Below are 14649 nucleotides of genomic sequence, written 5' to 3'. Positions count from 1 at the left end.
ATCCACAGGGATAAAGACACTTCCAATAGTATGTTATTGGGGAAGGTATTGTGATGTGTCTCTTAGCTCAACCGCTTAAGCAAGAGGCCAACATACATCATGGATACATGTGGAGGTAGTTTATACTACATTTTTATGTGTCTATATTAATGTTTTGAAAATGATTGTACAGATACCTGCTTGTTCATGTATAAAATTAGTTTGTACTTGTTTATGCCTGTAGCATGTATTTGTTGAATTACTATGAATATCTCCATTATCCTTAAATTTTATGGAAACAGCATATCTATGTCAAGATAGCTGTATGTGTACGGCATGTACATTTAGAACATAGCTTTCAACCAATCAGGGATACATACAAACATGATCAGGGACTAATCCATAAATACTGTGATTAACATGACACATTTTATGTGTTAATGCTATCAGTGAGTGACAGTGACACATAAAGGAATGTGAAATAATGTACGTTTGCCAAAGATAAGGTAGGGTACACCTCTGCTTATTGTTATTATTTAGTAAGTGCAAGTCACACCTTGCAGTGTCTTTAGGAGGATGTGAGAGGAATAGAGTCACCATCTGAGTCAAAATTAGGGACATCCACGAATATCAAGGACATTTGTGGTGTATGATTTGGTATGTAATGAAACATCCTATTTAGGCATTTCTTTCTCTCCTGCCTAACCTACATTTTAATGTATGACACACAGGTGATGAGCATGAAGTCCTGTGTATTTGTCTGTTAAGTACAGCCATGTGTTTTATTGCAATGTCTCAGACTCTGAGCTATGAAATGTTACTGTTGTGTATTTCTGTTGTGACCTGCACTGACATATAGTCAGGCTTGCATGTTTTGGTTTACAAATGCACAGCACATAGTTGGACTTTAGTTTACCAGTCTTGTAATGTGGAAGTCCTTATTCATGTTTTTACTCCTTCTCTCCATATTATGTCTTTGATTTTTTTTGTAACTGCAGTTACTCCATACAGTCACAACTAAGATGGATTAGCTAGGCAGTTAAGTGTCAGAGTTATGGTGTGAACATAGTTGAAAGTTGCAGGTTTGAATCTCATATTATAGGTTCATAGGTTCATAGGTTTATACTAGGCTATCTGCCCTAAGGCATTTATAAGCCTAGCTCAGAGTTTTTGTGGCTTACGCCACCCCTTATGTTAAAAAATACTGTGCCCATTAGTTTGTTGTGCCTCTGTCCAGCAGTGACACAGAGATGATTCCCGGGGTAAACATATGATCTCCCATCCACCGGTCAAGATTTCTCTTGAACAGAGCCAGCGAGGTGCTCTGCCTCACATGGACTGGGATTTTATTCCACAACATAGGGAGTCTCTGGGTGACAAATCTATCCCTCCAGCATGTCCTATTTATATCCGTGCTAAGGTTTAAGTCACTTGCTCTAGTGGATCTGGTAGATTTGGATTTTTTGAGGTGGAGCATGCCCATTAATTCCGGGTTGGACATGGCCTTGTATGTCAGGCACAGGTCACCTCTGAGCAGATGGTATGCGATTGAATAGAGCTGGAGTTTCTTCAGTCTGGCAGCATATGACAGATTTTGGAGTCCCTTTGTCCTTTTGGTGAGGAACTTTTGGGGTCTCTCCAATTGCTGCAGGTGTCGGGTGAGATACATCCCGAATGGGGCATTGTACTTGATCATTGGTCTGATAAGTGAAGAGTACAGGGGAACAATAACCTCACTTGATCTGGATGTGAATCCCTTCATGATCAGGTGGGCAATGTAGAAGGTTTTTCTAACCACTTTAGCAATGTGAGTGTCAAAAGAAAGGCCACTGTCAACCTGGGTCCCCAGGTCCCGGATAACCTCTTCTGTGCTTAGTGGATTGCCACCTATATGGTAGCTTGGGGTTACCTTGTTTTTCCCGAAGGGTATGACTATACATTTTTTGGCATTTAACTTCAGGCCATGGCTCTGGCACCAGCTATCAGTTTCCGTGAGACCCCTCTGAAGGATATCTGTGTCCGATGTACTTTCCACTATGGCTCCCAGTTTGCAGTCATCTGCAAACTTTGTCAGCCATAGTCCTCCTATGTTAGCCTGTACTTCTGAGAAGTAGATGCCGAACAACAGGGGGCCAAGGACTGAGCCTTGTGGGACACCACTTGTGACTGGCTTGGAGTCTGACATGGCACCAGCTACTCTAACCCTGTGGGCTCTGTCCTTTAGCCAGTTTGCAACCCATCTTGTGACATATGGGTTTACATTTAAGCTGGTAAGTTTCTCTATAATACCCGAGTGGGGTATTGTGTCGAAAGCTTTAGCAAGGTCAAGGTAGGCTGTATGGACTGCCTTTCCCTCATCAATGGCCTTGGTGACTGTTTTGAAGAAGTCGACCAAGTTCAAAAGGCATGATCTGCCCTTGACAAAGCCAAACTGGGTCGGGTCCAATGTCTGCAAGTCCCCTATGTCTTTGTTTATGAGTTCCATTATGATCCTCTCCATAGCTTTGCAGACCAGGCTTGTTAAGCTTATGGGGCGGTAATTACCAGGGTCCGTAGAGGCACCGCCTTTGTGGAGTGGGACCACAGTTGCCGTACGCCAGTCCTTGGGCACGTATCCTGTGGTAAGGCTAAGATTAAACAGCTGCCTTATGTGCGGGTTTAGTTCCTCATTGAGTTTGTGTAGCACACAGCCGGGGACACCATCCGGTCCCATTGATGCTGTGTTTTTAGCTTTAGAGAGAGCAGCTTTCACCTGCGCATTGGAGATGTCTGGGAGGCTGTACTCCACTGGGATAGTTATCTCTATAGTTTCTGTTCATTACTCTTATACTATGTAAAGTATTGAGTGTGACACTGCAATAAATAACTAGACAGAATCTGTAATGATATTTCATGTCAAGGCTAGAGAAGATATATTTCACTGTTATTTTTACACATAGTCAGTACCATTCATATATGCTTTGTACCCTTTGCAGGTGACAAGCATATCTCTCAACCTGGAAACATCAAAAATCTGGACAAGGCCCATGAAAAATAGGTACAAATCTGTACACTGATTAACATAAAATTTGCATGCATAATTATGTAACCTCACCCATGCCAATGGAATTGTGGGATACCAACTTTTAAACAAAACTGAACAGACAACCAAAATATGGCACCAGAGTCCCCCTGCAGCCATTTCAATGTCCCATTACCTGGTTATTTTGCCCCATTTACCATAAACACTAATGTGCATATTGCTTTACTTCTATAATGATTTTGATTTTATTTTTACATTTATAGCATAATGCACAAATACTAAGACATCTGCTAAACAAAGCAATACTGTCTCCTAACAAATCACAATGAAAACAGACTTAGCATTAAAACATTCTCTGCCCTTGAAACTCGCATTCATGGAAACAGCATTGAAACCCATGCCACATCCAAAAAAATGCATCTGGCCAATGGTGGATAAAGATTACCTTTGGGCTGTTTTCAAAATTAAAATCAAAGGTCCCTTGCACACACAAAAAACATCCTCCCTAACACAATTCAAGTGCAACTTGTGCAATTGTACAGGAGACCAGAAATTAATTCCTGGTTTGGCACCTATGTCTCTAATGGACACAGGTAACCTGTAAATGGTTCATCTCCAAAACCCTGCTTAGACTTATCAAGGGTATCAGAACTTGTCAGAGATTTGGGATGCATGGCTAGGCTTAAAAAGGCCCTTGTGGTTGTTAGCCTAGTAAACACCTATGAATCTATGAAGGAAATTGTAATTTGCATTTACAGAAACTTTGAGAAAAATGCAAGTGACTACATTGCCCTTGCTAGGATAGTAGTCTAATAATGTAAAGGTCAAATTTGAATAGTAATTGTGTAACTTGCAATTTTTGCAATTATTGATTTCTATTCTTACCATCTATATAAAGCTATAGGCCAACAGTGGAGAGAGTGAAAGAAATTAGGCACTGAACACATTGCAAGTTTACTTGAAATTTAAAGTTGTAGCAAGGTTCTATAATATACAAAGCTTTAATCAAATATTCGGAAACCCCCTGTATCTTAAGAACTCCCTGTTTGGTCAGTGAGTTACAGATTTGGGATACCAGCTTTAGAATGTGATTTTTGGGATTGGCGCCATTTCTTGATCCTAATTATATTTCCAGTGCTAACTTACCTGTCAACTGGATAACTATACAGGTTGTAATAATTAGCTAAACAGTTATCAGTGATGCAGACTTGGAAAAGAAAACCCACTGTTGACACTTGTGCAATATATTTATTTGTTCTACAGCATAAATTAATCTGAGTTACACTGTACAAATCAGAGAACCACTGTTCATAGGTTCATAGGTTCATAGGTTGGTACTAGGCTATCAGCCCTAGGGCCTATACAAGCCTAGCCATAACAATTCAATGGCTATTTCTTCCCACATTATTTACTTTCCTGGACCCCTGTCTAGCAGGGCGACTGACGTGATCCCTGGGGTGAATTTCCTTTCTCCCATCCAATCGTCAAGGTTCCTCTTGAAGAGGTCCAAAGAGGCACTCTGCTTGACATGTATGGGCAATCTATTCCAGAGTCTGGGGAGTCTCTGGGTCAGGAACCTATCCCTCCAGCATATTTTGTTTATTGTGATGACAAGGTTTAGATCCCTGGAGCATGTAGCTCTGAGGGATTGGGATTTCTTTAGGTGTAGCATGTCCAACAGCTCTGGGTTTGACATGGCCTTGTATGTTAAGCAGAGATCGCCTCTGAGTAGACAATATGCGACAGAGTATAGCTGGAGTTTTTTAAGGCAGTCAGCATAGGGCATCTGCTTTAGGCCTGTGATTCTTTTAGTGAGGTATTTCTGAGGCCTTTCCAGTTGTTTCAGATGTCTTGAGAGGTACATACCAAATGGGGCGCTGTATTCTATAATGGGTCTAATGAGGGATGAGTACAGTGGGACAATGACCTCCTTTTTTCTGGATGAAAAGCCCTTTGTGATGAGGTGTGCCACATAGAAGGATTTCCTGACTGTTGTGGCGATGTGGTTATTGAAGGTGAGACCACTGTCCACCTGTGTCCCTAAGTCTCTTATCACACTTTCTGTGTTTAGTGTACTGCCACCTATATGGTAATTCATGGATACATGTTTTTTCCCAAAGGGATAACAATACATTTCTTGGCATTGAGCTTGAGCCCATGGCTCTGGCACCAAGCATCTGTTTCTGTAAGGCCCTTTGTAGAGTATCCACATCATTTGGGGATTCAATAATGGCTCCCAGTTTGCAGTCATCTGTAAACTTTGTTAGCCAGAGTCCCTTAGTGTTGACCTGTACTTCATTGAAGTAGATGCCAAACAAGAGCGGCCCCAGGACTGAACCCTGAGGTACTCCACTTGTCACTTGTCTGGAGCTGGATTTGGAGTCGGCTACTTTTACAGTGTGGGTTCTATCAGTAAGCCATTTAGCAACCCATTGGGTGACATAGGGATTAATGCCCAACTTAGTAAGTTTATCTATGATTCCAGAGTGGGGGATGGTGTCAAAGGCCTTGGCAAGGTCTAGATAGGCTGTGTGGACCACCTTACCCTTGTCCATGGCTCTGGAGACTGATTCAAAGAAGTCAATCAGGTTCAGGAGACAAGATCGGCCCTTCACAAACCCAAACTGGGTGGGGTCCAGTGTTTGAAGGTTGCCAATGTCTTTATTTATAAGTTCCATGATAATACGCTCCATGGCCTTGCAGATAAGGCTTGTCAGACTGATAGGACGGTAGTTTCCGGGATCCAAGATGGATCCCCCTTGTGGATTGGGATAACTGTAGCTCTGCGCCACTCAGTGGGCATGAAACCTGAGGTGTGGCTATGATTAAACATGACACTTAGGTGAGGTGCCAGTTCATATTGTAAATTGTACAATATTGTAATGTAAATATCAGTTTTTCATAAATTGTCATGTTTTCTTTTTTGCAAACTCTGGCAGCTCCAAGTATTTTAGTTGAAATAGTAAACAGTAGTTCTGTGAGTAAAGCTAATAAATTGCAAAACATTTTACAGTTTAGTCATAATGACTCACTTTACTTCTGCATCATACCAGCTGTTCTCTTCTTTCCCAGTTCATCATAGTTTGCCACATCGAATTACATAACACCTTTAAACTTCATCTCTGTGCTTCCCTTCCCACAGTCAGCTAATAGTTTAACAGTGGAACAGCTAGTGACCAGAAGAACAGAGGTCTGCACACACATACATGCCGTCAAGCAAGGAGAGGGATTATCCAACCTTGCATTGCATATCATGTTTATTTTTTTAAGAAATGTGGATGGCAAAATCCCCTTTTCTTCTAATCTGAAAAGTGTTTAGAATTCTCTGTGATACACTGCATTAGTCATTCATTCAGTGTTGCTACTGATTATGGATCGAGTTTATAATTACTATTATAATATAACTTCCATTTTACTCCCTCTTTCTCTCTCAGACACACACACACACACACACACACACACACACACACACACACACACACACACACACACACACACACACACACACACACACACACATACATGCACACCACTTCCTACCTTTTCAGTTGGCAGCAGCTCTTTCTCTGTACAGCAGACAGCATAGAGATATCCAGTCGGCGGCAGTTCTAATCCATGCAGCATGGATCCAATGGCTGTTACTCCCATTGCAGTCATCCAGGCTTGCTCGCAGTTTCCCAGCATTTCCACATGCCTTGCTTGCAGTTTAAAACGGTTGCTGTTCTGTTCCTGTTTCAAATGGCTGCTGTGTTCCCGCTAACGATTTAAGAAGCATTTCATCCAGAAATGCATGCATGCGTTAGCTTCAGTTCAATTTCGCAGGCTGTTTCACAGAGCTGACGTCATCGCGTACATGATGACGTCAGTTCAAAAAGCCAGGAAATTTAAAATCCAAGTGCTGGAAAACTCGGAAATTAAAGGACAAATGCTGGGAAACTCGGAATTTAAGGGGTGCCACTTGGGAATCGTGGCACCCCATTATTTGGACCCCAAAACGTGTATTTTACCAGGTAATTTGGTACGGTTGGGAGGTATGGTGACAAGGATCTTGCCAGGAAATGGACATTGTGCACCAAGTGGATGAACAGGCTGAAGCAGTGGAGGGGAAGAGAGGTATGTGTTAGACATTTCCATGTTATTTTACCTAGAATAGATCATAACAGTGTATAGGTTCATAGGTTCATTGGTTGGTACTAGGCTATCAGCCCTAGGGCCTATACAAGCCTAGCCATAACAATCCCCTGGATATTTCTTCCCACAATATTTACTTCCCTGGACCCCTGTCTAGCAGGGCGATTGACGTGGTCCCTGAGGTGAATTTCCTATCTCCCATCCAATCTTCAAGGTTCCTTTTGAAGAGGGCCAAGGAGATGCTCTGCTTGACATGTATGAGCAGTCTAATCCAGAGTATGGGGAGTCTCAGGGTCAGGAACCTATCCCTCCAGCATGTTTTGTTCATTGTGATGACAAGGTTTAGATCCCCGGAGCGTGTGGCTCTGAGGGATTGGGATTTCTTTAAGTGGAGCATGTCCAACAGCTCAGGGTTTGACATGGCCTTGTATGTTAAGCAGAGATCACTCTGAGTAGACGATATGCCACAGAGTATAGCTGGAGTTTTATTAGATGGTCAGCATAGGGCATCTGCTTTAGGCCTGTGATTCTTTTAGTGAGGTATTTCTGCGGCCTTTCCAGCTGTTGCAGATGTCTTGTGGGGTACATACCAAACGGGGCATTGTAGTCTATAATGGGTCTAATGAGGGATGAGTACAGTGGGACAATGACCTCCTTTTTTCTGGATGAAAAGCCCTTAGACATGAGGTGTGCCACATAGAAGGATTTCCTGACTGTTGTGGTGATGTGGTTATCGCAGGTGAGACCATTGTCCACCTGTGTCCCTAAGGCTCTCATCACACTTTCGGTGTTTAGTGTACTGCCATCTATGTGGTAATTCATGGATACATGTTTTTTCTCAAAGGGGATAACTATACATTTCTTGGCATTAAGCTTGAGCCCATGGCTCTGGTACCAAGCATCTGTTTCTGTAAGGCCCTTTTGTAGAATATCCACATCATTTGGGGATTCAATAATGGCTCCCAGGTTGCAGTCATCTGCAAACTTTGTTAGTCAGAGTCCCTTAGTGTTGGCCTGTACTTCAGAGAAGTAGATGCCAAAGAAGAGCGGTCCCAGGACTGAACCCTGAGGTACTCCACTTGTCACCTGTCTGGAGCTGGATTTGGAGTCAGCTACATTTACAGTCTGGGTTCTGTCAGTAAGCCAGTTGGCAACCCATCGAGTGACATAGGGATTTATGCCCAGCTTAGTAAATTTATCTATGATTCCAGAGTGGGGGATGGTGTTGAAGGCCTTGACGAGGTCCAGATAGGCTGTGTGGATCACCTTACCCTCGTCCACAGCTCTGGAGACTGATTCAAAGAAGTCAGTCAGGTTCAGGAGACAAGATCGGCCCTTCACTAACCCAAACTGGGTGGGGTCCAGTGTTTGAAGGTTGCCAATGTGTTTGTTTATAAGTTCCATGTTAATGCGTTCCATGCCCTTGCAGATCAGGCTTATCAGACTGATGGGATGGTAGTTCCCAGGATCCAAGGTGGATCCCCCTTGTGGAGTGGGATAACTGCAGCTGTGCGCCACTCAGTTGGCACAAAGCCTGAGGTGAGGTTGTGATTAAACATGACACTTAGGTGAGGTGCCAGTTCATTTTGTAGTTCATGTAGTACACAGCCCGGGATGTCATCTGGTCCCATGGGTGCTGTATTCTTAGCTTTGGAGAGTGCGGTTTCTACCTGTGTGGCCATGATTACTGGAATTTGGCAATCTTTTGGTATTGAGATGGGCCCTTTAGGGGGTGAGAGTGGGTGACGTTGGCAGTAAATCGATCTGCCAGGATATTGGCAATATCCTTGGGATCAGTATATTTAATGCCATTCTGTTGTAGCTCAGAGCAGATCTGAGCATTGCCATTTAGATTCTTGACATAACTATAGAATGCCTTGTGGTTGTCTTTGGAATATTTAGCAATTTTATTTTCATAACTAGCTTTGGAGGATTTTATGAAGGATCTCAGCTTCTTACCGAGGCTGGTAAGGGAGTTTTTTGCATCCACAGATTTTCCTCTTTTCTTCCTTCTGTTGTATAGTTTGTTTATGGCAGGGGACCACCAGATTGACTTTCTTTTTTTGGAGAAGAGCGTCTTGGTTCTATTTGGGATGACACGATTCATGCATGAGTGGATGTGCTCATACAGTGCCTTAGTGTAGGATTCAGCAGTCAAACTTTCAGCTCCTGTCTGCATGGGTGTCATGAAGTTTGTCACTTCTGACTTGAGTAGCATGAAGTTGGCTATGGAGAAGTTTTTTATGGAGGATTCCCTACTGGGGGGTGGGGGTGGGATGTGGATGTCAATTGTGATTAGCTTATGGTCAGACCTGAGCAATGAGGGGGTGACCACTGGTGTGGAGCATCTATCTCCCATGTTGGTAATGACCAGGCCTAGGGTATTGGATTCCCTGGTGGGACAATGGATTAGTTGATCCAGGGAATTGGAATTTATGAATTCCAAGAACCGTTGGGAAAAGGTGATGGTACCCATGTAGTTTTCCCAGTTAATGGCAGGGTAGTTGAAATCACCCAGTATTAGGGCATTTGGTAGTATCTTAATATTTTCCAGTATATTTAGAAAGGTGTAGTGAGAATCTTGGGGCATGGTGGGAGATCTGTAGCTCGCTACAATTTGGATTGCAGTCTTACCTAGTGTTAATTGCACCTGGAGAATTTCAGATGCATTGTGTTGGGCAACTAGCCTGGGGGTGTGAATATCCTTGGTGAGTATGGACACTCCTCCACCTTTAGTGTTTCAGTCTTGGTTTGGTAGACGAAAAGTTTGGTAACTGTTGTAGCCTGGTATTGCAGGGGTGCTCTTTGGATCTTTAAACCAGGTCTCAGTTACTGCACAGATATCGATGTTCTCCATTTGTAGGAGTGCCTCGAGAGAGTGTATTTTGAAGTTAGACTTCTAGCATTGAGTAGCATTACCTTCAGATTTTGTATGCTTGTATCTGTTATGGTGTTGGTTTTGTCCTTTGAACTGTGCCTAAAAAAGGCACTATAGGGGTGGCAAGAACTTTAGCCAGTAACCTGAATCCCAGGGGTGACAGGTGCAGACCATCTCTGGCAAAGCATCGTGGTTTGTTGATCATTTCGTCCCAGGCAGAGAGATACTGGATTCCCTTTGAATGACACCAGAAGCTTAGCCAGTTGTTGAAGTCAATCATTTTGTCCTTATACTGTGGTATCATTCTGGGCGAAGGCAGGATGCTACTCAGGGCTAGGGTCATACCTGCCTGGGCCACATGATCCGAGAGCTCTTCCATGTCTCTTTTCAAGTAGTCCAGGGAGGTACATCTCAAGTAATTCACTCCAACATGGACAATGACAGAGTCATATTTGTACTTGTTGTGCAGTGACTTGAGTGCATGCATTATGTGGCAGATCCTGTCACCTGACAGGCAGCTGACTGTAATTTTCTCCTTATTCAGCCTGGTGAGTGGGACATCAGTGTGTCTGACAATAGAGTCATCTATGAATAAAGTGTTGGGTATGTTTTCTTGACTTAGGGGCTGTTGTTGGGTGGCAGACTGGTGTTCTGAGCTATGTGTCACTTTGGTTGTGACTGGTGTTTGCGTTTCAGCTTCAGAAGTCCTTGTTGCCTGGGCAGGTTAATGTTAAGGGCCTCCACATATGTGGGTTTAGTGTTGCTATGTGTGGGTGTTGATGGTGTGGGTTTTGAAGGGCTATGTGTTGCTTGAGGTGTAGTGCAGGTGTTAACCTTCTCCTCTTGACTGTCTAGCAAAATCTTGGCTGCAGAGAGCTTTGGTTACAGTTTGGCTATGTAAGTGCATCTCTCGCAGGTTGTAGTGTTGGGTGGTAGGAGGAGGGAGTTGTCTGTATACATGAGGCAGTTGTTGCATTGCCCCAGTATGCCCAGATTCACCAGGTGGACAGGAGAAATCACCGGAAGCTGACCCTTGGACATGCCTGTTTAGGTGCTTTTTTTGTAAAGTACAAGAGCTGTTTTCCCTTACCTTTGCAAGTTACTTTGCAGTTATAGGCTGTTTAGTGCCTACGATTAATTTCTCCTTATTAACAAGGAGAGTTGAGTGCTTGTATCAGTTTAAGGATTCCTAGTGCTTTCCAGCAGGTTCTAGAGCAAGTGCTAGTCACAGGGGTTAAGACTTTAATGCTACTACTGAGAAACTAGCTAGTTCTAAGGGAAAATTTGAAGAGCAGACTTTCTGGCACCTGGAATAGTTTAACCATAGGCCTGCGGTGCTGCACGATGTAAAAAATGTGCAAACACGTATTTTTAAGCCAGAAAGTTGAAAGGGATAGAAATCAGCCCAAAATTGCTAATAAAATTACAATTTCAGAGCTGGAAACCACTCCTCTAGTGTTAGATAGGTAGTACAATGCTCACCACTCCCACTGGGAAGCAGAATGACTTCCCTCTACCACAGCAAGGCCTGGATAGCTCTGAACACAGAAAATAAAGTCCTGAAACCAGCAAAGCCTGGGATCTGGACTATACTCGCTAGGAAAGGGAGGAAACGAGCAAGCAAGATAGTATTTTTTTTTTGGTTAAAACAGGCTAAACAATGCAATAAGTAAATAAACACAGAAAAGGCTAACACATTTGAGTGTGTAGCCCTAAACAGTAAATGCAATTAAAACTCTACAAAATTAGCAATTTCAAACTTTTTATATGAAGCAAGGCAAGTGCACAACTGAAAAACTATTTAAGAGGCAGTAATACAGTAGAATAAGTAGCTAGTCTACATATACAGAAAGGTCTATATATACAGAAAAGCAACTAAAACAACACTAAAGCAATTCAGATGCAGTGCAACCTAGAGCATTTGAGTTGTAGCAATATTAAGGCAAATACACTTTTAATAAATGCACTAAAATATAGTCTATATTTCCAAAATGTTTGAGAAGCACAGTCAGCACACAAAGAGATGCAGGCATTTTTTTTTTAAGAAAGGGAGAAAGGAGGAAAAGAAGGAAAGAAACTAAGTGGGTTGGCCTTCTCAGATGTTCTCTCTGTATTAGGTAGAATGAGCTAATGACACTAGACTGGGAGGAGTGTCCAAGATCAAACTTAGAGTAGGGGAGGGCAACTGCAAGGCCAGCAGGTATAAAGACAAGATGCCAATAGGGAGGAGGGTGGGGAGCTTACCACTTCAGGCTGAAAACACTACAGGCAGTGAGCCAGTAGCTATAAAATACAGTAATAAAGTATGCAGTAGACAATAAAAGTGCTATAAATATCTAGAATAATCAATAACTAGTACAAATAAGCAAAAAAAGTCTACTTATTGTTATATATCACAGATCAGAGTTTTAGTCAGTGCTCCGTGCGGAATGGCAGAAAACACTCAAGTTAACTTCTTAAGTACCAGAAAGTTGAAACCTGAAACAACTTTAAAAAAAAAGCTCAAAAGAACTAATGAGGTGCTTTCTCCAAGCCGTAGACCTGGCAACCCCAACCAGCAATGACCACAAACACTACACTCTCACTGTAGCGGGGGATATTTTTTGCTAGCTAAGATGGCCTGGAAAATAAGCTGAGAACACAGCCTCTAACAAACAACTAGGCCCAGAAACACAATCTTAAATACGGAAACTTTTCAGGCAGAAAACACTACAGGCAGTGATCCAATAGCTATAAAATACAGTAATAAAGCATGCAGTAGACAATAAAAGTGCTATAAATATCTAGAATAACCAATAACTAGTAAAATAAGCAAAAAAAAAAACAGTCTACTTATTGTTATATATCACAGATCAGAATTTTAGTCAGTGTTCCTCCTCCGATAGTTCTGTGGGAATGTGGTTTTGTTTGCAGGTTCATGCATGCTAATATTAATGCAAGACTATCCAACATGCATCTGCAAGGTAACTGCAATAGTCATAATTTTCATATGCTTACCAGTATATATTTAATTTAGCATTTTACATTTCAGTCGGGAGCAGGGCATGTTTGCTATGAGTAATGTTTTTGATTGTATGTCACAACTTAGATGACAGACAGCCCTGTGCAACTGTAACAGTGCTTTTGGCTGGTTGTTTCATATCCAAGTTAATTATGTTGTTAGTGCTATTTGTACAGGATATGGTGGCACACTTGTAGGACTGACTGTGGTGCTCAATGACTGTTATTTTGTGCATAGCCTGCCTTTTCTCATACTGAATGGGTGCCTGCTGTCTCAGCATTATAATCTGTTGACATTCTGTGATAGATTTAATAGACCAGACATGGGCCTGTATTGATACTAGGACATTGGGAATGTGTCGTGTACATGACTGTCCACCTATTAACCTCACTTGTTTGTATTATACACTTTATGCATACTCCTTATAGGCCACATCATCTGAGAAGTAGGATTTAATGACCACTGCAAAGTATTGTGATATACCTCGTGTCTCATATGCAGGGATCATGATGATGGCATAGTAATTAATGTTTGTCACAGTCTTTATATGCACATCAGCTTAGCTTTAATGACTGCCATGTCATGTACAGGATTATGTGGACTGATTGTCATGTGGTCTTCATTGTTATGGTTTGGATTCATGCCTTATAGTACCTATAGCGGTAGGTTTGTCTTTGGGCATACCTTAGTGTAATGTATCATACTGAATGTTTTCCACCTGTGGATTGTGTCCCAGTGGGTATATTATGTACTCACATAGTTGCTGTAATGTGTATTATGTACTTTATTAACTGTTATGTTTTCACCTTGACAGAGTGTGGGACCCATGGCTGCTCTCCTATCAGTCGCTGAAGATTAGCACATGTGAGACCACTGGCCAATTACTCAGATACCGAGGATGATGATCATGATGGGACTGATGATGATGATGGATCTGGACCTGAAAGTGCCGTCATCTCTGCTGTGCCTCGAAGGAGAAGTCAACCACCACCACCACCACAGTCAGATGATTTTCGGGACTAGATCAGGGAGGTTATGACTGATGTCTTTCAGACTTAGATAAGGGACCTAATAGGTTAATTTTTTCCAAGACATGGCCAGGGCCATGCATGACTCATTCAGGGAAATAGTCCACAAGATCATTTGTAATATTCAGCCCTGTAAGGGTTGGCCCTTAGGACTATAAGTATTGTCTGTGTGATCTACTTGTGTACTGCTGCCACCATGGTGTTTGCCATATAACCAATTGTACTGTATAGGCACATTTGTGCATGCATAACATATTGCTGCCATGCATATGTGATACATGTCTGACTGAACAATGCAGATGTCATGTGACATTTTACATTATGTTTCACCTGGAGCATGACACACATTACTACATTAAACATGCAGTACTCATGTTGATGTTCATAAAATGCTGTAGTTGATGTATACATTGCTCCATATGGGCAGGTGTGCCCTTCTGTGTGTATGTGTGTACTCCTATTCGTGCAGTACAGCATACTGTTGTTATGCCCAGTACATTGTGGCCATGTATGTTGTACTTATGAATTTTGCAGTTAACATGCTGTTATTAACACAAGAGTTCTACCGTATGCATGTGTGGGATTGACAGCAACTTGCAAACAGCATTTT

The 14649-nt window shown here is 42.2% G+C and overlaps 1 long non-coding RNA gene across 1 annotated transcript in view; it reads left to right on the top strand.

The window, feature by feature from the left end:
* The window catches only part of LOC122803281, a 61471-nt gene extending 47044 nt beyond the window's left edge, over positions 1-14427 (top strand). Inside the window, exon 3 of the long non-coding RNA XR_006365091.1 lies at positions 13826-14427. This is a non-coding gene — a long non-coding RNA (uncharacterized LOC122803281). The remainder of the gene's footprint in view (positions 1-13825) is intronic.
* The last annotated feature ends 222 nt before the right edge of the window (positions 14428-14649 follow it).

The sequence above is a fragment of the Protopterus annectens genome, chromosome 5.part1 (genome assembly GCF_019279795.1).
Source record: "Protopterus annectens isolate FY-2018-M chromosome 5.part1, PAN1.0, whole genome shotgun sequence".
Lineage (NCBI taxonomy): Eukaryota > Metazoa > Chordata > Ceratodontiformes > Protopteridae > Protopterus > Protopterus annectens.
This window is presented reverse-complemented; position numbering and strand designations above follow the sequence as displayed.